At 40.4% G+C, this 26466-nt stretch overlaps 1 pseudogene; it reads right to left on the bottom strand.

Annotated features, from left to right (window-relative positions):
- Positions 1-16779: 16779 nt before the first annotated feature.
- The window catches only part of LOC142163835 (uncharacterized), a 78870-nt pseudogene continuing 69183 nt past the window's right edge, over positions 16780-26466 (bottom strand).

Below are 26466 nucleotides of genomic sequence, written 5' to 3'. Positions count from 1 at the left end.
AGTAGGGATGACTACTAGAAGTCATGCGGTGTGATAAGGGTGGCTAAAACGCGGGATGCTATTTCGGGAAAAATATTTTCTTTAAATAAATCGTGAAGGCTCCCGCGGTGATATAAGAAAATGAGATATTGTGAAATTATTTATAATTTGGGACTACGAGGCGGTACCTCGGTAGTGCCCTTGTTGATATTGATTTATGGCCATAGTTGCCTTCGATTAATTGTTGTGATTTTCATAAAGTTGAAAGAAATTATGTTTTGATTCCACGAGATATTATTTGCAATTATTTGGTGTCATTAAATGTGACATACTATTTGATTCATTTCCATAGTCATTTTTTCTTATTAAATTATTTAAACATTTTTCCATGTCATTATCTATTCTCCAGTAGGGCTTGACCTGACCTCGTCACTACTTTACTGAGATTAGGCTTGGCACTTACTGGTTACCACTTTGGTGTACTCACACTACGCTTCTGCACATCTTTTTGTGCAGATCCAGGTACATCTTATCAGACCAGGCATCATTAAACTAGCTGTACGAGGAGACTTCGAGGTATATCTGCCAGTGTCCGCAGACTCCGGAGCCCCCTTCTATCTTACTATGTTGTCTTCCTTATTTGATTTAGACTCTGATGTATAGAGACATAGAGAATAAATTCTTAGAAGCTTGTGACTTATTTCTACCGGGTTTTGGGAGTTGTAATCATTTTAATTGTAGTTTATTTATTTTTCAGATATTTATGATTATTCCGCATTAATAGGCTTACCTAGTCTTAGAGACTAGGTGCCATCACGACCTCCTACGGAGGGAATTTGGGGTCGTGACAAGTTGGTATCAGAGCGTTAGGTTCATAGGTGTTATGAGTCACAAGCAGGTTTAGTAGAGTCTTGCGGATCGGTATGGATACGTCTGTACTTATCTTCGAGAGGCTATGAAACTGTTAGGAAATATTCACTTCTTTGATTCCTTATTGTGCGGCATTGATTTAGCTTGAAACGTATATCTTATATTCCTTTGTATCCACTCGTGTATGACATTGCGCACTCGGTATCAGTTGTGCGTCAACGGTTCGTAATCCCGTAGATGGACTAGGAGGGAGCCAGAGATGCTCAAACATTGCCTCAATGTGTGGTTCTGACTGAAGATGCGGGCGTATTGAGAGATCACCTAGTGAATCATGCGGGGGTGCAACAGACATTGGCGTCTGGTTGATATATACAAGCTGTGAAGGTTATTATTGTGGATCATCGAACATTGTGACCTATGACTTCGCGCCGAGTGGGAGGAGTCCACTACCAATGGGTGGATTGCGGGGTCATGTGTTATATCAGTTTTGGCCTGAAATGTATATATGTGGTATTGAAAGGTTCCCTAAAATTTACACATGTTTAAGGCCTGAGATTTTATAGAAGATAAAGTTAGGACTTGCGGTATGCACGCCTCCTTAATAATCCTATACTTCAGTACCAAAGGCGTTATAGAAATGATTCTAAATTTACATAAGGTCTACTTAGCATGGACGTCACAATTGCGAATTTTGGGGCGCTTTGGAGGAAGTACAGTTGTTGATGAGATTCTGGACTATGTGGTTCGTGCCAAGATTTGTTTATATGGAGCTCTACTTTTGTGATCGTTGTGTATAAATAGGGGTAAGGGTTACCCCAAAGAATAATCGAAGAGTATGTTAAGAAATGGGTCAGCTCAACAGTGTTGAGTCAGCATAACAAAAGAAGAAATTTGCCTTTGGAGAGATAATTCTCCACCGGTGTTCGTGGCAAGCCTATAAAGAGGGCAGACCAGCCAATGCAACATCGCCCACTTGGCTCAGTTCCCAGAAATGCTTTTGAAAGAGTTTGTTTCCCGGACTCTCCGTAATGCGTGGCGCATAGGGTTTGAACGGTTGCGCCAGGTCACCATTGACGGTGTCAGAATATGCCATCAAGTTCAATAAGTTAGCCCGTCATACTCCTATTATGCTTCCTACAGCTATGGGGCGAGTCCACAGACTCATTAAAGAACTCAATTATGATCATAAAATTTTGTACGACTCGGGAGCTACAAGCTGATACTTCATTGCTACTAGTTGTACAAATTACCAAGATATTAGAATGTGTTCGGGGTGAGGAAAAAGGAAACTAATGAGACCAAGACGTCTCGAGGTTCTGGGGGATTCAGTGGATTCTACTCCGCAAGTATAAATCATTATGGCAGGGGCTCGGCCAGTCGGCCAGTCCAGTCCGCACATCAGATTACTCGGGGTGCTCCAGTAAGTTCTTTTAATGCACCACCGACATGAGTTCCTATAATGGTTATTCCAGTTATCTGGCACAGACTCAATATGAGCAGCCAAACTTGCAAAGGGGTTGTTATGAATACAATGATACTAGGCACATCATGAGACAATTGTCCCAAACTTGGGAGAGACATATTTCATTAAAGCACTCAAGCTACGTGCCCCATTGAAGTTACTACACCACCCACACGACTAGTTAGGGGTGGAGGACAGGCGGGTAGAAGGCGTCCTAGAGGTGGAGACCCAGCCGTTGATATATTTTTATGGTATGGCGGAGGTCGCTACATCAGTTGGTGTCGTTACAGTTACGACCTTGATATAATATAAAGGAATAATTTCCTTAACTTGATTCGGTTCTCAGTATCGAAACGAGTCCTTCTATGGTGCTCCACTTATGAGTGAGCTTCGTAATTCTATAATCTACTTATGTGTTTACTCCTTTTGGGAGATTCTATGGAGATAACTACGCTTATCATTCCATGTTGGTCACTAATAAGAGCTGTGAGGATAAATGTGGCTTTATGTTACTCATTTCGGTAAGTTTTGATGTAAATTCTGAATAATTAATTGTAAATTGTGAATTATATGCCCTACTGGTGTGAGGTTCATTATGTGTTGTGATTTTGTTTAACGGAAATTATTTAGAAGGTGCAAATTGAAAGTTTTGATTGGCACGATGTGCATATTACTTGTGATTCAGAATTGAGGGCGAGATCTTCGCATTTTTTAAATAAATTGATATGTTTAAACCGGGCTACGAGCTGCGGTGGAAGTTATATAAGGACGAGATCCTTGTGAGGAAAAATCTTGTGTTTAAGTTCTCCCTTGTGAGATCAAATTTGTACTATAGTACTAATAGGGAGTCATGCCTGTTAGGCTTATTTTAAAATACTTATATGAAATCCTCTGTGCATACTTGCCAAATTTCTATTGTAATTATTGAGTTTTAACCTACGAGATAGGTTCCCGCCCAGGTGACGTTAAATGTGACTCATTAATTCGGGTAAATAATTTTGAGGTCTTCATGCCTCGTGTCTCGTTATCAGTATTGTGAATGTTTGAAATGAGATTTTTGTTAACATGAAGTTAATTGACAATTTTGTAATTGATTATGAACAACTATTAAGACCAGATTGACCAAGGAATGTGAGGAGAGCATCCAAAAGCTCAAGACAGCTTTAACTACAACCCCAATGTTGGTATTACCTACAGGTTCAGGGTCTTATATTGTGTATTGTGATGCGTCGCGTATTGACCTCGGCGCAGTATTGATGCAAGACGGTAGGGTGATTGCCTACGCGTCCAGATAGTTAAAGGTGCATGAGAAGAATTATCATATACACAACCTTGATTTAGCAGCTATTGTTCATGCCTTAAAGATTTGGCGGCATTATTTGAACGGTGTCCATTGCGAGGTCTACACCGATCATCGAAGTCTACAACATCTGTTTAAACAGAAGGATCTTAACTTGCGGCAGCGGAGAGTATGGGAGTTGCTTAAGGATTATGATATCACTATTCTCTATAATCTTGGGAAGGCCAATGTAGTGGCCAATGCCTTGAGTCGTAAGGCGGAGAGTGTGGCCAGCTTAGCATATTTACCAGTAGCAGAGAGGCCTTTGGCCTTGGATGTTCAGGCCTTGGCCAATCAGTTTGTCAGATTGGATGTTTGGATATTTCCGAGCCGAGCCGAGTTTTGGCTTGTGTGGTTTCACAGTCTTCTCTTTATGACTGTATCAGGGAATGTCAGTATGATGACCCTCATCTGCTTGTCCTTAAGGACACAGTTCAACATGGTGATGCCAAGGAATTCACTATTGGAGATGAAGATGTATTACGGATGCAGGGCAGGCTATGTGTGCCAAATGTAGATGGTTTGCGCGACTTGATATTTCAGGAGGCTCACAGTTCGTGATACTCCATTCATCCGGGTGCTGCAAAGATGTATCAAGACTTGAGACAACACTATTGGTGGAGGCAGATGAAGAAAGACATAGTGGAATATGTAGCTCGGTGCCTAAATTGTCACTAGGTGAAATATGAGTATCAACGACCAGGTGGATTGCTTCAGAAGTTGGAAATTCCAGAATGGAAATGGGAGCGGATCACTATGGATTTCATTGTTGGGCTCCCACGGACTCGGAGGAAGTTTGATGCAGTTTGGGTGATTGTGGATAGATTGACCAAGTCAGCTCATTTTATTCCTGTGATTACTACTTACTCTTCAGAGCAGCTGGCTCATGTATATATTCACGAGATTGTCAGACTTCACGGTGTACCGATATCTATCATCTCTGACCGGGATACACAGTTTACCTCACGGTTTTGGAGGGCTGTACATCGAGAGTTGGGTACTCGTGTGGAGTTGAGTACAACATTTTACCCTCAGACGGACGGACAATCCGAACGCACTATTCAGATATTGGAGGATATGCTTCGTGTGTGTGTGATAGATTTTGGGGGTGCTTGGGATCAGTTCTTACCACTCGTGGAGTTTGCTTGCAACAACAGTTGCCAGTCAAGCATTCAGATGGCTCCGTATGAGGCCTTGTATGGTAGGCGGTGCCGGTCCCTAGTGGGTTGGTTCGAACCGGGCAAAGCTAGGCTATTGGGTACAAACTTGGTTTAGGAAGCCTTGGAAAAGGTTAAGTTGATTCAGGATTGACTTCGTACAGACCAATCTAAACATAAGAGTTATGCGAATCGGATGGTTCGTGATGTTGCATTCATGGCTGGTGAGCGGATATTGCTCCGGGTTTCGCCTATGAAGGGTGTGATGAGATTCGGGAAGAGGGGCAAGTTGAGCCCTAGGTATATTGGGCCTTTTCAGATTCTTGAATGAGTTGGAGATGTGGCTTACAGACTTGCACTACCACCTAGTCTCTATGCAGTTCATCCGGTATTCCAAGTCTCCATGCTTCGGAAATATCACGGCGATCCGTCTCATGTGTTAGACTTCAGTTCGGTTCAGTTGGACAAGGATCTATCTTATGTTGAGGAACCAATGGCTATTTTTAGATACGCAAGTTCGAAAGCTGAGGTCAAGGAACATTGCTTCCATGAAGGTTCAGTGGAGGGGTCATCTGGTCGAGGAGGCGACTTGGGAGACCGAGCTTGATATACGCAGCCGTTATCCACACTTATTCACCAACTCAGGTACTTTTTCTAACTCCGTTCGAGGACGAATGTTTGTTTTAGAGGTGGAGAATGTGATGACCCAAAATGTCATATTTAAATTTAATAGTTAATTTTGTGTTCTAAGACCTTGAAAAGCACTATTTATCATTCCTCGACTTGCGTGCGCAATCCGTAAAATTTTTCGGAAAGTTTTCAGGTGAAAAATGGATAAAAATATGAATTAGAGGTTTAAAACTCAACTGAGTTGACTTTGTCAACATTTTGAGCAAATGGATTTAGATCAGTGTTTTCACAATTCGGTAGGTTCGTATCGTGAATTGGGACTTGGGCGTATGCCCGGAATCGAATTCCGAGGTCCCTAGCCCGAGATATGGGATTTTGATGAAAAATTAAAAGTTTAAGTTCAAATAGTGAGCGGATGTCGAATTTTGTGCAAACGACCCCAGAATAGAATTTTGATGATTCCAACAGCTCCGTATGGTGATTTTGGAATTAGGAGCATAATCGGAATTTTATTTGGAAGTCCGTAATGAAATTAGGCTTGAAACGACTAAAATAGAAATTTAAAGTTTGAATGTTTGACCGGGGAGCTGACTTTTTGATATCGGGGTCGGAATCCAGTTCTAAAAATTTTCACAGCTCCGTTATGTCATTTATGACTTGGGTGCAAAATTTCAGGTCAATCGGACTTGATTTGATAGGTTTCGACATCGAATGTAAAACTTGAAAATTCTAAGTTTCATTAAGCTTGAATTGGAGCATGATTCGTGATTTTAGCATTGTTTGATTTTATTTGAGGTTTCAAATATGTTCGTATGATGTTTTAGGACTTGTTGGTGTATTGGGTTGAGGTCGCGAGGGCCTCGGGTGAGTTTCGGATGGTTAACGGATCAAAAGTGGGACTTAGCTGCTGCAAAAGCTGCTGTAATTTTTCTGCTAGAAATGCTGTCAAAATCGAGCTGCCTGCCAAAATCGAGGTCCCTGACAAAATCGAGGTCCCTGACAATCGAGGTCCCTGACAAAATTGAGGTCCTTGACAATCGAGATCCCTGACAAATAGAGGTTCCTGACAAAATCGAGGTCCCTGACAAAATCGAGGTCTCTGACAAAATTGAGGTCCCTGACAAATTGAGGTCCCTGACAAATCGAGCTCCCTAACAAATCGAGCTCCCTGACAAATCGAGCTCCATGACAAAATCGAGCTCCCGAGATCGAACTGGACAAATCTGTAAGTTATAAAAACAGAGGCATTCAACCCATTTGCCATTTTTGACAAACTTCAGCTTGAACAGAAGCGACTTTTGACAAAATTTCAAGGAAAGACATTTGGGGTAAGTGATTCCAACTCGGATTTGGTCTATATACACAAATATGTCATTGTTTTCACCATTTAATTAGTGTTTTGCGATTGAAATTTGGAAAATTTTAGAAAATCTCATAGAAACGAATTTTTGAGATTTCGGTATCGATTCAGAGTCGGATTTGAGTGAAACTGGTATGGTTGGACTCGTAATTGAATGGGTTATCGGATTTTATGAGTTTCGTAGGATTCCGAGACATGGGCCCCACTGACGATTTTTGAGCTAATTTGGAATTTTATTGAAAAATGTAGTATTTTCTTATGAAATTAATTCCTATAATTTTTGTTGACTGTATCGAATTACTTATGACTAGATACGAGTCGATCGGAGTCGAAAAATTGAGAAAAAAATATAATACTTGGTTAACCTTGTGTGGGAAAAATTTTCCCTAGAATTAATATGACTGTGATTATTGAAATGTGTTGAAAGTTGTGTATACGAGGTGACGAGTGTGTACACGGACTAAATATGAAAGATTATATTTTTAAGTTGTGTAGATCATTGTTGCGCATTTATTAAATTATTTTATCTTGTTATATTCTTCATCATTTATCTGAAATATATACTTTAAACTTGTTTAACATTTTTCTGCCAATTATTTTACCTGTTTAATTGAAACTTGGTTTCTTTTATACTGTGCATTATTTGAACGTTGATTTTATTTAAATTAAATATTATTAATATGAAGTATTTGACATTTCTAAATTTGATATTGAAGCAACGTATTAAAGGTTTTGAAATATTATTTTCCTGAATATTTTCGTAAGATTTTTGGCACTCATTGTAATGGAGCCGTGAGCTCTTTATTGTGAAAAAATATTATTGTTGGATTATTTTGGCTTGAGCCGTGAGCTCTTTATTATCGAAAAATATTGTTGTCGATTTATTTTTGGAAAAAATGAAATATTGGGCACTTGAGTTGCAAATTGTGATATATTGTGATATTAATATGCATGCGGTGGTATAAGGTCTGGGTATTGAAACACATGCGGTGAGATAAGGGTGGCTTGATACGCGTGGCTAGTAGGAGTGACTAGTAGAAGTCATGCGGTGTGATAAGGGTGGCTAAAACGCGGGATGCTATTTCGGAAAAATATTTTCTTTAAATAAATCGTGAAGGCTCCCGCGGTGATATAAGAAAATGAGATATTGTGAAATTATTTATAATTTGGGACTACGAGGCGGTACCTCGGTAGTGCCCTTGTTGATATTGATTTATGGCCATAGTTGCCTTCGATTAATTGTTGTGATTTTCATAAAGTTGAAAGAAATTCTGTTTTGATTCCACGAGATATTATTTGCAATTATTTGGTGTCATTAAATGTGATATACTATTTGATTCATTTCCATAGTCATTTTTTCTTATTAAATTGTTTAAATATTTTTCCATGTCATTATCTATTCTCCAGTAGGGCCTGACCTGACCTCGTCACTACTCTACTGAGGTTAGGCTTGGCACTTATTGGGTACCGCTTTGGTATACTCATACTACGCTTCTGCACATCTTTTTGTGCAGATCCAGGTACATCTTATCAGACCACTCATCATTAAACTAGCTGTACGAGGAGACTTTGAGGTATATCTGCCAGCGTCCGCAGACTCCGGAGTCCCCTTCTATCTTACTATGTTGTCTTCCTTATTTGATTTAGACTATGATGTATAGAGATATAGAGAATAAATTCTTAGAAGCTTGTCACTTATTTCTACCAGGTTTTGGGAGTTGTAATCATTTGAATTGTAGTTTAATTATTTTCAGATATTTATGATTATTCCGCATTGATAGGCTTACCTAGTCTTAGAGACTAGGTGCCATCACGACCTCCTTTGGAGGGAATTTGGGGTAGTGACAGCTTGCTTTCCTGATCCGAATTTGAGAGAATGACACTTGAGAAGCTGGGCTACTGACACATTATCCAAGCTAACTCCAACTATCTTGTGACCGAAAGACTTCTATCTTCTGATGAGAAAGCTGAAACTGCAAGCTTTAATCGTCACTTCTGCTATGCGGTGGGGCCTGCGAAGCCATCAAAGACGAACAAAATGAACAAAAGTTTTCTGCCCTTTATAAACTAACTATGTGAGGATATGAAACCACGAGGGGTAGTACCTTATGTTACTAAAGAAAATAGAATTTATATGATGGTACCCTATATTACTAATAGAGAACGTAACCAGGGATTGGCACCCTGTATTACTGGAAAGGAACGTAACCAGGGGTTGGCACTGGCACACTGTATCACTGAGAAATGTATGTAACCAGGGGTTGGCGCCCTGTATCACTAGGAAGGAATGTAACCAGGGGTTGGTACCCTGTATTACTAAAAGGAAATGTGACCAGGGGTTGGCGCCCTGTATCACTAGGAATGAATGTAACCAGGGGTTGGTACCCTGTATTACTGAAAGTAATTTAACCAGAGTTTGGTACCCTGTATTACTGAGAAGGAATGTAACCAGGGGTTGGTACCCTGTATTACTAAAGAGGAATGTAACCAGGGGTTGGTACCCTGTATTACCGAAAGGAGTGTAACCAGGGTTTGGCACCTTGTATTACTAAGAAGGAAGTGTAACTAGGGGTTGGCACCCTATATTACTGAAAGGAGTGTAACCAGGGGTTGGTACCCTGTATTACTAAAAGGAATGTAACCAAGAGTTGGTATTTTGTATTACTAAAGAAGAATGTAACCAGGGGTTGGTACCCTGTATTACTAAAGAGGAATGTATCCAGGGGTTGGTACCCTGTATTACCGAAATGAGTGTAACCAGGTGTTGGTACCCTGTATTACAGAAAAGAGTGTAACCAGGGGTTGGCATCCTGTATTACTGAAAGTAGTGTAACCAGGGGTTGGCACCCTATATTACTGAAAAAAGTGTAACCAGGGGTTGGCACCCTGTATTACTGAGAAGGAATGTAACCAGGGATTGGTACCCTGTATTACCTAAAGGAATGTAACCAGGGGTTGGTACCCTGTATTACAAAAAAGAAGTGTAACCAGGGTTGGCACCCTGTATTACTGAAAGGAATGTAACAAGGGGTGACACCCTGTATTACTGAGAAGGAATATAACCAGGGGTTGGTAACTTATATTACTATAAGGAATGTAACCAGGGGTTGGTACGTTGTATTACCAAAGAGGAATATAACCAGGGGTTGGTACCCTGTATTATCGAAATGAGTGCAACCAGGGGTTGGCACCCTGTATTACTAAGAAGGAATATAACCAGGGGTTAGTACCCTGTATTACGGATAAAGTGCTGAATCCCTCTAGGCAAAAGGGTTCTACCTGAGTTAAGCTAACATAAAACAAGCCTGAGCAAAAAGTACCTCTACCCGAAAACATGAGTTGGACCTCCCTAGACGAAAAGGTTCTACCTGGGTTAAGCTACGAAAATGGGAGGTATGAACAGTAGTGATGCATGCTGCAAATAAAAAGGAAAATGGAGATTTTAAGGAGCTTACATTTGGTGACATTCGTCCTTTGAGAATCACCATTCTGTACTGCTTTAATCCTGCTTCAAACAAAGAAACATTTGTGAGTTTTTAAAGTGGTGGTCGGTTTATGGCCTTGATGCCCTGAGTAGTTTGAATTCACGGCCACTCCGCTGTCGAAGAACTGATTTTATCAGCGTGGTACCGAGGTGCTCGAATACTCTGTATCGCTTTTTGGAGACATTTTCTTTCTGACGTTACCCCTGGCTGTTTCATACTCAGATGTCCATGGTACCGCTAATCCTTGTCCCTAAGGCAAGGCAATTTTCCTTTAAAATCAAACTTAGTTGTCTTGCACCCAGAACCAATTTGTGTTTGTAGTGCTTATCAACTTTTCCCATGAAGCAAGTCTTGCTTAGGCGACCTTTTCAGTTTCTTTTAGACACTTTGTCCGCCTTATCAAAAGAGATCACATATGGATTCCTGCCTTCGTCAATGCCGTATATGATTCAAATTGTGCTCGGTATTACGGGGAAACTGTAGCCAGTTTTGCAGCCATTTCTTTGCTTTGATTTTGATTCAAGATTAGACCGAAAGGGAATCAAAGAAAAATTATGAAAAAACCAGAAGAGCAATTGAAAGTAAAAAAAAGGAATTGTGTCTAAACAAAAGGTGTCCCTTTCGAGGAGAGGAATATAGAGACTTATCTGGAGGCATATGCCTATTTCAATAAATCAAGAAATGCATTTTGGACTGGACGCCTGATCCATCTGAGCTGTATAATTCTCAAAATCTATCGCAAATGTTCATCTTGAACCTGTCTTGGTTGTGCTCATGTCGGGGCATCAAAAACCCTCATTCGGCTAGTAGCGCCCTTTGCAGGTTTTCGCTAACTAACCTCTCTCATTTCTCATTTCATCGCCGCCTTATGGTGCCAATATGGTTTTTCACCAATAAGACTCTCTCATTTCTCTTCTTACTGTCACCTTACAGTGCCTATACGAGTTTCCAGCGATAAGACTCTCTCATTTCTTTTTTCTTTTCTTTTGACTAAGATACTACATGTGGAAGGTTGCCTAACACTCTTGGCATGGGGACTTCAAACATTCTCAAAGACCGATCAGAAGTTCCTAATGGGGAAAAGGCAAAAAGAACCTTGAACTGAATTACAACTTTTGTAGGCATTTTTATAGGAAAAATCGTAAAATAAAACAAACTTCTGCCCCAGTTTTGGAGTATTGGGAATATGGATTTTCGTTGTGATGGGACCGAACCCAGGGTAAGGATGCCTACGTATCCTTTTGGAATCATGTCGAACGTAGTTCAATGAACTCAGAAGGTTTGTTTTATGATTTGTTTTTCTTTTTCAAGTACACGGGTTCCAAAAGAGGGAAAATGAAGAAGATAAATTGTAACACCCCGAAAAATTTCAAAGTACTTAAGTGTAAGGCCTGGTAAATTTTGCAAAGAAAATAATATTTTATGGTGCCGAACTAGGCTTACGTGTTTGAGGATTATAGGGCTCAGACTTTTTGGGTTGAACAATGCACGAGAATGAAAAGGAAAAGTTTTGGCAAAAAAATGTAATTCTGCGGTCCATTATGCGACCGAAGAATCACTCTGCGGGCCGCATAATAGCCGCAGAAGTGAGCAGGAGAAGGGCCAGTCCGGGGAAATTATGCGGTTGATTATGCGACCGCATAACTATTTTGCGGTGCATTATTCGATCACATAACAGTTGTGCGGACCACATAGTGACCGCATACACAGACAAATTTTGGCCAACTGTGGACACCAATATGCGACCAATATGCGGTCGCATATGCGACCGCAGAACTTGTTCCAGAGCTTCATTTTTGGGTTTTTAAAACCCGATCCTATTTTGTTAAATACACTCTTTGGATCATTTTTGAGCCATTATATGACATTTTAGAGTGAGAGAGGGTGCCCTAGAGTGAGAAGGTGTTCTCTAATAATTGTTCTTCAATTCTTGTCCAAGTTTTGGAAGATTGAGAAGGGAAACTCATTAGGTGTTCATCCTAGAGGTAAGATTCTACACCCTAACCCTCAATTTCGAATTTTGTGTAGAAATGGATAATAAGCAAGGTAATTTCTGGACAAGAGGGTTGGTTATTTTACATGTATATGTTATCTAAGGGTGTAGAAAGATTGTTGAGCTAAAAATGGTAAAGGTTGGGTTGTGGGATGATGGAATCCTCCATGAAAGGTCCTTGAAACCTTAATGCACATCTAGTGTTTGATAAAATGCTCAAATGAGCTAGAACCATGATTATCTTCCTAATTTTGGTTTAATTTATTATATTTCTAAAATAGATTGAAGTTGCTAAGAATTCCGGAACATTTAGAGTGTAAGGAAGCTCAAGTGAGGTATGTTGGCTAAACTCTCCTCTTATAATTGAATCCCACGATATCCATGTAAATTATGCAAGTTTCGAGTGATTCATTATGAAATTGGCTATTCCGAGTAAGATTGGGTTGAACGATATATGTTCAACAAGCATCACAAATGCTCTATCCATGTTATGTTAATAATTGAGGATGTGTTAAAATATGGGCTGTGCATTAATAATGTTTCGACTTTAAGTCAAGTTCAAATGAAGGCTATTATGCCAAATTTTGTGAAATATCTCTATGTGAATTAGACTCTAAATTGCTCACATGTGTACTACACACTCTGATTTGAATTGTGTTTGTTGTTGATGATGAGGATGATATTTGAAATTGATAATGTGAGCATGAAATACTGAATATGGCCAACTTGCCAAGAATGATCTTATAATTATGGCCATTAGTGCCAATGAAATGAAAAGATGTGAAAGTATAATGAAATGCTATGATTGATATAAAAAAGGTTGATGTCTCAAATAAGATGGCCTAGCCGATCGGGTCGTGATCGGACACCATGTCGCACACATAGTGGTGATTGTGTTGGAAATTGTAATTGAAATGGTAATTGTGGTTGATGTCCCTAATGAGATGGCCTAGCCTATCGGGTCATGATCTGACTCCGTGCTAAAGACAGTGGTATTGATATCAAGAGAAATTGTGGTTGATGTCTCTAATGAGATGGCCTAGACGATCGAGTCGTGATCGGACCCGTGCTAAGAGTACGGTGGTACTGGTTTTGTGAATAATGGTATTGTGGACAATGGTATATCAATACTAAAAATCTCCCAATGTGAGATATGGGAATTAATTTGAACATTGTCTTGATCCTAAATCGAGGTTTGATGTTAATAAAGGTTTTCATTGATATTATGATAATCTTGTTTGTATTAATTGTCATTCTATTGAGAGACTATTTATTTATACATACTAGTGCTATTCGACGGTACTAACGTCCCTTTGCCGGAGGCGCTGCATCTTTAAATGGATGTAGGTGGTTCCACAGCAGGAGATATTGATCAGTGATAGCAGTACACCTTCTTCCCAGCTGACTTGGTGAGCCCCACTTTATTCCGGGGTCATGTATCTTTTGTACTTTGTGTATTCAGTTTGAGGTATAGCCAGAGCCTTCTTGCCGGTATTATCATTCTCTTCTTTATCTATAGAGGCTCCGTAGACATAGTGTGGGTTGAGTATTGGTGCTAGGAAAAGACAAACTATGTTATGTTGTGGTTGTATTACTTGTCCATTTGAGACTTTAAAAAAATGATAAAACTATTGGAAATGAATTGGTATTGTAGACATGAACACATTTTTGTTTAATTAATGATAATATGTATTATCTCTATTCGTGGATGAGTTTGGGTAGAATGAAATCTAACAGGCTTGCTCAGTCAGATTTAGTCAGTTGAGCGCCAGTTGCGCTCCTCGGTTTTGCGGCGTGACATAAATACGGCTCAAAAGGGTTAACAAAAGGGTGACACCTATTTGGGGTAGAGACCAATAATAGCCTTCGTCATCTCGATTTGAGAAAATAATGCGTGAATGTTCTGCAGTGGGTATATATCAAACATAATATCTTTTGACTGCATCTGCGTTAATCATCATGTCTGGTACCCGTCCTTATTCATCTACCAAGCGCAAGGCCCCTTTTGGCAACACTTTCTTGATGATGTAGGGTCCTTGCCAGATCAGGGCGAATTTTCCTTTAGCTTCTACTTGGTGTGGAAGAATGCGTTTCAAACGAGTTGGCCTACCTCAAAGTGCCATGGACGCACTTTCTTATTGTAAGCGCGTGCCATTCTTTGCTGGTATAATTGGTCGAAACATACTGTTGCTAGCCGTTTTTCATCAATCAGCATTAGTTGTTCCAAACGGGTCTTTACCCATTTTATATCTTCAATCTTCGATTCCACAACGATCCGGAGAGAGGGAATTTCGACTTCGGCCGGTATTACAGCTTTTGTTCTGTATACCAGCAGATAAGGAGTTGCACCAAGAGATGTGCGAGCAGTCGTGCGGTATCCCAAAAGAGCAAAAGGCAACTTTTCATGCCATTGTCTGGAACTTTGGATCATCTTTCTAAGAATCTTCTTGATGTTCTTATTTGCCGCTTCAACGACTCCATTGGCTTTTGGCCGGTAAGGGGTAGAATGGCGATGCACAATTTTAAATTGCTCGCATACCTCCTTCATCAAATGACTATTTAGATTGGCTGCATTGTTAGTGATAATGGTCTTTGGAATACCAAAGCGACAGATGATGTTGGAATGAACAAAGTCTACCATTGCTTTCTTGGTGACTGCTTTAAAAGTGACGACCTCCACCCACTTGGTGAAGTAATCAATTGCAACCAAAATGAAACTATGCCCATTTGAAGCCTTTGGCTCGATTGGACCAATAACATCCATTCCCCAAGCAACGAAAGGCCAAGGAGAGGACATGGGATGCAACTTCGAAGGAGGCGAGTGAATCAGGTCACCATGAATCTGGCATTGGTTACACTTGCGAAAAAAACTGAAGCAATCTCGCTCCATTGTAAGCGAATAATACCCTGCCTGCAGAATCTTCTTTGCCAAAACATATCCATTCATATGAGGTCGGCATACCCCCGAATGCACTTCACTCATGATCCGCTCAACTTCTGTGGCATTTACGCATCTGAACAAGTTCAAATCTGGGGTCCTTTTGTACAAAATTTTCCCATTCAGGAAGAAACCGCCGCCGAGCCGCCTTATAGTTCTTTTTTGATCTCCCTTAGCATGCTCTGGGTATTCTCTTATTTTCAGGAATCATTTTATGTCATGATACCATGGTTCACCATCTGGTTTTATCTCAATACAGTAACCGTGTTGATTCCGAACTTGGATTTCTAGTGGATCGATATGAGTGTTGGCCGGATAAGGGAGCATCGAGGCTAAAGTAGCCAAAGCATCGGCTAGCTCGTTGTGAAACCTGGGAATGTACCTGAACTAGATGGATTTGAATCTTTTGCTCAAGTCTTGCACATTGTCTGTATGAAATAAGCTTGATGTCTTGAGTCTCCCATTCACCTTGGGCTTGCCGGATAAGCAAGTCGGAATCTCCCATAACCAATAGTTCATGCACATCCAGATCGAGGGCCATTTTCAGACCCATGATACAGGCTTCGTATTCTGCCATATTATTAGTACAGAAGAACTGAAGTCGGGCCATTGTAGGGTAATACTGTCCAATAGGTGAGATGATGATTGCCTCGATCCCAACTCCTTTGATATTTACAGCTCCATCAAAATACATTTTCCATATAGGGTTGTCATCTGGAACTACTTTCTCTATTGAGTTGACCTCTTCATCTGGGAAGTATGTGGTAAGTGGCTTGTACTCATCACAACTAGATTCTCTGCCAAATGATCGGCCAAAGCCTGTGCTTTCATCGCGGTGCGAGTGACATAGACGATGTCGAGCTATATGAGAAGGATCTGCCATTTTGCGAGCCTGCCAGTAGGCATTGGCTTTTGAAAGATGTACTTTAGAGGATCCATTCTGGATATGAGGTAAGTAGCATAGGCCAAAAGATAATGTCTCAACTTCTGAGCGACCCAAGTCAAGGCACAACATATCCTTTCTAAAAGGGTGTACTTAACCTCATAATTTGTGAACTTCTTGGTTAAATAATAGATTGCCTGTTTCTTTTTGCCCGTTGCATCATGTTGCCCCAGAACGCATCCAAAGGAATTATCCATCACCGATAGATATAAAAACAAAGGCTTACCAGGTTCAGGTGGGACCAGTACAAGGGGTTTTGACAAATAATCTTTGATCCTATCAAAAGCATTTTGGCAATCGCCCGTCCACTCGATAGCATCATCCTTTTTCAGTAACTTAAATATGGGCTCGCACGTGGTTGTGAGCTGAGCAATGAACCTACTGATATAGTTCTTCCTCCCGAGCAAACTCATGACTTCCTTTTTGTTCTTCGAGGGTGGCAGATCTCGAATGGACTTTATCTTAGATGGATCCAATTCGATGCCTCTCCGTCTGACTATAAAACCGAGGAGTTTCCCAAATGGAACCCCAAATGCACACTTGGCTGGATTAAGCTTAAGGTCATATCTTCGAAGCCATTCAAAGAACTTTTTCAAATCGCGCACGTGATCAGCCTGTGTCTTTTATTTAATGATGACATCATCGATATATACTTCAATCTCTTTGTGCATCATGTCGTGGAAAATGGTAGTTATGTCCCTCATGTAAGTTTCCCCTGCATTCTTCAAACCAAATAGCATGACCCTGCAATAATAAGTACCCCATGGAGTGGTGAAAATGGTCTTTTCTGCTTCATCCTCATCCATTAGAATCTGGTGGTACCCAGCATAGCAATCCATGAATGACTGTATCTCATGCTTTGCGCAATTATCTACAAGAATGTGGATGTTTGGGAAAGGAAAATTATCCTTCGGACTTGCTTTGTTCAGGTCTTTGTAGTCAACACAGACTCTAGTTTTTCCATCCTTCTTTTGCACAGGCACAACATTTGCCACCCAGGTGGTGTATCGGACAGCTCTGACCATATTGCGCTTAGTTTCTTCATTATTTCCACTTTAATTTTGTCACTCATGTCCATTTTAAATTTTCGTTATTTTTGTTGGACTGGTGGAAAATCAGGATACGTAGGAAGCTTATGAACCAATAGATCAGCACTTAAACCCGACATATCATCATAAGACCAAGCAAACACATCTCTGTATTCAAATAAAAGTTGAATTAAAGCATCTCTGATTTTTTGTTCAGCGTTAATGCTTATCTTTGTTTCTCTAACTTCTTCTTGACTTCCGATATTAATTGGCTTAGTTTCATTGAGGTTGGGCTTAGACTTGTTTTCAAATTGTTCCAACTCTCTTTTTATTTCCTCAACAACCTCTTTTTTATCATACTCAATCTCTTGATGCATTATTTCGAAATTAGAAAACTTTTTAAGATCTGGGCATGAATTCTGCATGCATATCATGTTATTAAAGCTGACATTAACAAAACTGAAATGGAAACAAAATGACAGGAATTAGGTAAAGAAAAAGATACAAAACTTAATACGAAACTGAACTATATTTCATTGAATTTGAAAGGATAGAAGGGTAAACAACAAGACAATCATACTGAGATGTTTGGATTACAACCCTGAAAGTAACCCAAAGTATAAAAAAGAAGCTACAAAAGCAAACTACCAAAGCTCCTTCCTTGTGGGGAGAGGAGTTGCTTCCTAATTGTTGAGCATGGTGTTTGGGCTAATTAGTTGCATATCGGCACGACTAGTGCCTTTACCAACCTGGATCATATTCACTTCAGAAAATATCTGGCTAAGGCCATGGCAAATTTCATCAATGTTTGTCTGCGCCGAGGAATTTTGACCCTCTTTGAGTCGTGCTTGACAAAAGTGTAGAAAATGTGAGGGATAGGTTGCTGCAAGACCCACCCATGCTTTTGGCGGTGCTTGGCTTTGTCTTCGTCTGATTGTGTTGGCCTGAAACCTAAACCAAAAGTACCCTTGATACTGAACGGAGAAATGGGTTCCGAAATTCCTTGCAATGATGCCCCCAAGCCTTTTCCTAGCTCATAACCTTGTCTCATCATAAGGTGCAACCACCATTACAGATGCGGCGGAGAGACGAGGATGCAGAATGGGCTTTCCTTCCTCAACATGGTCCATATCAACCACTTCAAAAGCTTGATAGATAATAGACTCACATCCTTCCTTGGCCTCAATACACGGGATTAACGGGTCTTTATAAATGGATGACTCGTCTTCCCTGTGAACAATAATTTCTTGCCTGTTGTATTCGAATTGGAGCATCTGATGCAAGGTGGATGGCACAGCTCAGGCCGTATGGATCCATGGCCTTCCAAGAAGAAAGTTATAACAAGTTTCCGTCTACTACTTGGAAGACAATTTCAAAATCAACCGGCCCAATCATCATGGTAAGGTTGATCTCCCCAATGGTATCTCTAGTTGATCCATCAAAAGCCCGGATGCGAACATTGCTGGGTCGGATTCTGTCTGTATTGATCTTCATGCTTTGCAAAGTTGAGAGAGGGCATACATCTACACTCGAGCCTCCATCAACCATGACTTGTTTTACATAATGCCTCTCACATTTGACAATCAGGTGCAAAGCCTTATTGTGTCCGGCTCCCTCCTCGGGAAGTTCATCATATGTAAAGGAGATTCTGTTCACCTCAAAAAACCTGTTGGCCATCTTCTTTAACTGATTCACGGCGGTCTTCTCTAAGACGTGTGCCTCGTTCAGGATTTTGATTAGTAAACGGGCATGTTCTTTTGAGTGTATGAGTAGAGATAACAGAGAGATTTGTGCAGGAGTCTTTCTCAACTGGTCAATGATAGAGTTATCCTGAACTTTCATCTTTTTCAAAAACACCTCCGCCTCTTCTTCCGTGACCGGTTTCTTTATTGGCATTTGGCCTTCTCTGATTTGCTTGGCCTTCCTCAACTCTTCTAGAGAGTAACACCTCCCCGATCGAGTTAAACTTCCGGTTTCCCCTACTTCTTCTATGATTTCCTTGCCTTTGTGCAATCTTGTTGTAGTTCCAAGGAATGGTTTTTGTGTTTGTCATACGGGGTTGTATGGCAGGCTTGATTATGATCGGCTATGTTATACCCTTCGCACCGCCCTGATTTTTCTTTGTGATTGGGTGACCTCCAAGGACATATAACTTTGGGCTTGGAACATTGGAGCGAACTTCCAACCTCGAGATTTTTGGAACAAATAAATTTGCCATCTCTGATCTCTGGGCACTTTTCACAATCAACGGCACATCTCGTCTTGGACTTACTTCCAGTTTGACTCCCTCTTGAATCGTTCCCACTGTCATTTCTACTTGACCAACCGGCTTGTATTCTTGATCTCGGCCAATCATTCCCACAAAATGAACATCATTGTGTACTGGAAATAGGTTATTGGTCACATTAGGAGGGCCCTTTCCATTTGTGACTACAATCAATTTTTTAGCAATGAGTCTTTCTATGGCGGGCCCACAGAGTATTGAGGAGTTGGCGGGGGATAGTAATGTTGAGGGTAGCTGGATTACCCCTGTTGAACTTGCACATATGGGCGCGATGCCCCTCTTTGAACTTCCCTTGATCCCGAAGTCATCATGGACCCTTCATCTCTCTTCTTTCTATTTGCCAAACTTCCCGACCCATTTTGGATAGCTTGGGTGGTGGCTTTGAGAGCATCTTGACTTACAATTCTGCCAGTCTTGAGGCCATTTTCGACCATCTTTTCTATTTTGATCGCTTCCGCAAAAGGTCTACCCATTGCAGATATCATGTTCTGAATATAATCAGACTCTTGGGCCTCTAGAAAAACAGTGATCAACTCGTGGTTATCTATGGGTGTCTTAACTCTAGCCGTTTGCTCCCTTCACTTGATTACATACTTCTAAAGCTTTCAGTCGGCTTTTTCTTCATATTGGACAGGGAATTGCGATCGATCACAATATCAATGTTGTATTGAAATTGTTTGACGAAGGTCTGGGCCATGTCATCCCAGACATGCCAGTGAGAGATATCTTGGTCAATGAACCAGTCAGAGGCTACCCCCACAAAACTTTCCCCAAAATAAGCCATCAACAATTCTTCTTTTCTACCTGCACCCCTCAGCTGGTTGTAGTACCTTTTCAAGTGGGCGATAGGGTCGCCGTGTCCATCATACTTCTCAAATTTTGGGATCTTGAACCCTGGTGGCAAATGGATGTGAGGGAACATGCATAAATCACTAAATGAAACACCTTTGTGACCACCTAGTCCCTGTGTGTTCTTTATGTTCTGTTCAAGACTTTTCATTTTCCTGGCCATCTCATCCGGCTCAACCGTCTTGGCAAACTTTTCATTTTCCACTGGTGACTCGTATTGAGAAATCTGATTATATGGAGCCGAGACCCCGAAAGCCATATTTGGAGAGTAGTATTGGCCATCATAATCATGAGATTGTGGCTCGTTGATTGGCCTCGTCACAGGAGGTGGTGGTAGAATTGTGTATACCGGTACGCCAGACACGGCTAGAGGAGTATTCCTGACCGGTGCGACTGGAGGTCGCACATTAGAGGTACCAGGAGTAGCGTGGAGGCTGTAGTTTGGCACATACCCTGGTGGTATAATGTGGTCGCTCGTTGCATGGAGCGGTGGATGAGTAGCCAGGGGTACGGTGGAAGTTCCCTCTGAGGGACCCCGGGGTGGAGGCTGACCTGACACCCAAGCTTGATATACATCAGACAATTGCTGTCTCAATTTTCTTATTTCCTCCGACTCTTGTTCAACTGAATGACCCTGGGGGTCGTCACTGACCAACTCGATCTCATCATCATTGGCCATTACTATTGTTCCCTTAGATCTTGTGAAGTAATGGTGTGTTGCCAGTTTCACCACAAACCAACCACCTTAAGCTTACTATATAAGAGACAACAAACGTGTAAGGGTTAAGTATTTTATAGCTATGAATCATACGTAATATGTCATGCTCCTATAATTGTCACTATTTCTAACATGCTTTTGGAGGCTTCATGTTTCATTCCAGCTTATCAGGTTGCTTCTTATTGACGCTCTTATCTTCTTCTCTCCCTTTTTTCTTTTCACTCACGCCTCATTTTGATCCCTCATCTTAGAATCATTAAAAAATATTTTGATCGAACGTTTTGTGGGTTGCCTACGTATCAGGTCGCCGCATGAATCAGATCATTACGTAGTTCAGGGACATAATCATTTTTGAATTTTTCTGAAACCCAATCTTTTCATTGATGTTCAACTTTTTTTCTTTTACTTTTTATTTTATTATTATTATTATTATTATTATTATTATTATTATTATTTTTAATATTTTTGCTTTTTTTATACTTTTATTTTTTTGGCCCCACAATGGCCTCGAAATCAATGATTCGGTACAAAACAACAATATTTAACACACCAAAAGACTCTTACAGACTCAATGACAATAAATGAACAATCAAAATGGACGGCCAAGCAAAAGGAGACTCTGATCTCTGCGGGAGAATCCAACGGCATCCCTGTAGTCAAACCACTTATTCCTGCGGCTGACCCCCAACATCGCGATATATTCTCTCTAGGTCTGCAGATATGTGACGGGCGACGTTCAATGATACTTCTGCAAACCGCTCAATCGTCATTCCCTGGCAACTCCTGCATGCTCGGGAGGTGTATGTGGCTACCTCGAGGATCTTTTCCTTAATGTGTTCCTAAGCCAAATGCAACTCTTGATTTTGCTGACCACGGGTCTCAGCTAGATCCAGCGCATCATGCTCACACTCCAAGGACATATCTCTCTGGCGCTGAATTTCTAGTGACTCTTCCTCCAACCGATTGATAATACTTTGGTAGTGATGTCTTTATATTTCAAACTCCGTAATCTGGCGGTCCTTGTTGGACTCAACTCCCCCTTATCTAATCCCTTAGACCTTGGATTAATGGAGCAAAACCTCTGCGCTCATGATCCCGGACCACCTTAAACTGGGCTTTTCTTTCTTCATGTTCTTGAGCGGTAATGATCACTTTTTTCTGTCTAAATTGAGCTTTGAGTTCTCGCCTCTCTTGTGCCCACTGATCCTTTTCCCGCTCGAAATCAACTTGTTATATATCTATGGATTTTTCCATAATGCCCTTATCTTATTGTAAAATATCAATACGGGATTGGTACTCTTGTGCCACTTCCCTTCCGGTTTCTCTAACTCTGGCCTTGATCTCTTCCTCCCAATAAAATGCGTTCCATATGGCTCTTTCTGGATTTTGCTATGGGATAGCCTGGTTGTGAAACCACTCAAGGTATGCGAAGCTTACCTCCCCACGTTCACGATCAGCTACCATCTTGTCCAAGTCGGAAAATCGACCACTGAACCAAACCTTTTGTGCATGTCTCCCTTGGAAGTTCGTCTCCCTTGAATTCCCACACAAAGGGATGCATTTCTTCAATCAGGGTCCTTTTTTGCTCTCTCCCTAGCTGGCGCATGACATATATGGGTGCATAGGGTTGGAAGCCTCTGAAACCCATGAGTATAAAGAACGGGCGATATGTCGACATATGCATGACTGTAGCAGAAGGGAACCAATAATAGTTCCAAGTGATTCTATCAGAACTTAATGAACCAAGTAATGTTCGCCAGGCCCTCACCCCCTCTGGAAGATTACAATTCGCGGCCCTGTCCGGGTGACATCCAATGTAATTTAGCCAATTGGTCCCCAAAAATGATATCATGAACACGAAGATTCTCAACTCCCTCCAAGCATCGTAACTCAATTGGTTGACGAATTCTGTGCCCGTGAAGTTCTCAAACCCTTTCTCATCCCCAAATATGTCATAGAAATATTCCAAAGAAACCCAACCTTCCTCCAAGCAACCTATTGGAATTCGACGGAGGCATAACCTTTTCAAAAAGTTATTCACACCAACTTTTCTCGGAGAAGCAAGCTTTTCCCCACGAAGGTCTCTCCCCAATCCGATAAACCCATCTAATTCTTCCAATGTAGGCGTCATTTCACAATTTTTGAACCTGAAGACATTGTTTACGGGGTCCCAAAAACCCAATAGGAACTCGATTAAATCTCTGTTAGGCTTAATTCCCATGATGTTTGGGAGGAACTTGAGGTGCTTAAATACTTAATTCCGTTCCCATGTAGAAAAACCAATCCACCAATTACAGAGACTACTCGGGGTCTTATCTCTGATCAAGAACATAGGAGGTGTCTCGTCCCTTACCCTTTTCTGACTACTTCTTTGTGGAGAATTCATGGTGAACCTAAGAATAAGACAAAAGGGAGTCATGACTTACCAAAACTATATGCAAAATATAAAAAAGGTAATAATACTCGATTTGTTTTTTGAAATTAGCCAACACAAAAGGTGAAATGATAAAAGTAGGAAAAATGGCTATTATTACGAAAACAACCCTCTGATACTTCCACGGAAGGCTTAAAGGATGTCTCGGCAAAAACGGTCAAATATAGGGACAAAATGATAAAAAGTAGACAAAATAAATTAAAAGGCTATTTTTACGAAAAAGGCCATTCGGTACTCCCCGGGGAGGTTCAAAGACTGTCTTGGCAAAACGGCCGGAATACGAGGACAAAATAGTAAAAGGTGACAAAAATAGCATTTTTTTAAATGTGGGCTGAACCCGATGGAGGTTGCCTACGTATCTCACATCCGGTGAGAATCAAACCCGCGTATTTCGGTGAAACCGAGTATTTTTCTCTTTTGATTTTTATGAAAATTAATCTTTACACCTCACGCGAGACTACTACAAAATCTTAGTAAAAAGGGATTATTTGTACAAAACTAGGAGAATGATTTATTTATTTATTATATTTATTGTTATATTTATGAATGTTTTCTTTTCATTTCCGATCAACTAATTTTCTAAAATCGGTCAACAATGCAAGCAAGCCTTCGAAATGATGTAACAAGTAGAACATAAGTGAATATGATGGTCTCAAAGAGGACACCTGTCTTATACAGATCCGACCCCTGTGCCGAGCTTCGATAAGTCAAATGCATGTGATGCAAATAAAGTGAACCTACTAGGGATATCCGGCATGACGTTTGTTCTTCTAGGTTTAAATCATATTGGAGAAGGTATCTAGACTGGCTTACTCGAGTGGACAACTCGAGCCAATGAGGGTCAGTGTACCGGTAGCATTGCTTTCCAGCTTAGCTGGTGGTGCTCCCCGCCTAAAACATATGTGACTAAAAATCCTTCACCGGGTGACAAGTACCTCGGCTATCTCAAAGAAAGCAGGCTATGTCAAGCAAATGCCCAATTTTTATTTTCAAGAAGACTCAGAGGGGGTGCGTGAGAAGACAGTTTATAAGTATAGTTCAACAATATCAAAGCGGTAAAAAGCAAACAGGTAGCACATTAGGCACAAATAAATCACAATATATACAAAATTAATAAAACCAAATAAAAAGTCAACATGTGCAAGCTCGAATTTTGGTTATTCCCCAGCAGAGTCGCCAGAGCTATCATACCCCTTTTTACCCCCCACAAAGATAATGTATTATGGATTGTTGCGGGTTAAAGAGTTTTTCCAATTAAAGTGACAAATTTGAGTATGGATTATTTTATTTACAGAGTCGCCACTTGAAATTGATTTTTTGGGTATTCCAAGTCACCTTTTATTTGAATCCCTATTCAAAGGAAGATTTAACTCTATTATTATTAGTCTGCAAAAATAAAGTCTGGGTAAGGAATTCTGTTGACCGGGGAGAAGGTATAAGGCATTCCCAGAGTCTCGTGGTTCTAGCACGGTCACTTTATTGACTACATTAGGCTTTAATTATTTTTGGATAAACTGTATTGTATTGGTTTTCATGTTTTACCTAAGTCCGCTTTTAATGCTTGATTAGATTTATAAAAATTATCTTGAAATAAGTCACGCGCACGTGTACTCGTCTCATTTGGCATGTCAAGAATCATGTCACGCGTACGTATAAACAATTCACAACACTTGATTATTTAACATTGTTTGGCCAAAGTCGCGCGAACGTGTACCTTGATTTATTTTGAGAATCATAATTATGTCACGCGAACGTGTATACAATTACGATAATAGATTAAAAGCGCGCCTAAAAGTATACTAGCGGTGTTCATTATTCTTCCTAAACTTTGAGATTATTGTGAGGTTGTGAATTATGAAGTAGTTGTGGAAAAATATAGTATTTAGTTGTTGATGATTATTTATTACAGAACTTTCTTTATTAATTAAGAAAATGGATACGCCATCAGTAAAATAACAATTAGAAATCCACAAGCACACTAACAAGATGTCATTATTGGAAAGGTTAAAAAAACAATCAGATTTGAGCTCAAACATCGAATTCTTAAGGAAGTGCTTCAAACCTAAACTAATAGATTAAAGCATAAACCAACAGAATCACCATCCAAGCAATACATAGTTAATTTAAGCAACTATGCAGCATGGTATTTCAGGCAAGAATTTCGCCATAATAAACTCAAACCCATATCTAAGCAAAACACCAACAGATACATGAGATAAAGACTTGGGATAAGAGATTGAACCTTTAGCAACAACAAATTTTTCTTTATTAGCAAGCTCCTCCAATGAAGTTACAACAGCTAAAATCATGATGAATGGACTCAAACAAAGACAGCCTGCCGGAACTCAAACGTGATCCTACCGGAGACCCCCTTTTTTTGTACTATTTTTCGCTCAGATTTGAAATACCAAAAATTGGGTTTTCCCTGCTGGATTTTTGCTCGGTTTGAGAGGTTGTTTGACTATTTTTTGTGACTGAAACCAGTAGCTGGTGATTAAGGGGAGTAGAAGAAAGCTATTTATTTTGTGTGAAGATGACGAGCTTAATTGTGGGCTTTGACGTTAATGGTGGAAAATGAGAAGGGAAGAAGATGAGTGTGTGGTGAGGAAGAAGAGAAAGATCGGCTCCTCCTTTTCTATTTTTCTTCCCCTTTAGCTCTTAGGTGCTAATTTTTATCCGATTCCTCCTCCCTCCTTTGCGAAGAGAACGTCCCCCCTGTTTTCTCTCCCTTCTTTTTTGACTTTCCTCTTCCACCTTTTTATTTTCCTCCTCCTCTATTTGACTTTCCTCCTCCCTCCCCTTTTTAACTTACCTCCTCCCTTTTTTAATTTTTCTCCTCCCTTTTTGACTTTTTGTTGTATGTGTTTGAGGTAGAGATGAATCTTTTTTTTTGAGTATCCGTGTGTGTTGGTAGAGGGATTATGTGAGGGAAGTGCATGGGAAGAGTGATAGTGTGAGTGAAAAAATATTCAAGCATAATTAAAAATTAGGTGCTAG

Source organism: Nicotiana tabacum, chromosome 9, assembly GCF_000715075.1.
Source record: "Nicotiana tabacum cultivar K326 chromosome 9, ASM71507v2, whole genome shotgun sequence".
NCBI lineage: Eukaryota > Viridiplantae > Streptophyta > Magnoliopsida > Solanales > Solanaceae > Nicotiana > Nicotiana tabacum.
The sequence above is the reverse complement of the archived record's forward strand: the minus strand, read 5'-3'. Positions and strand labels throughout refer to the sequence as shown.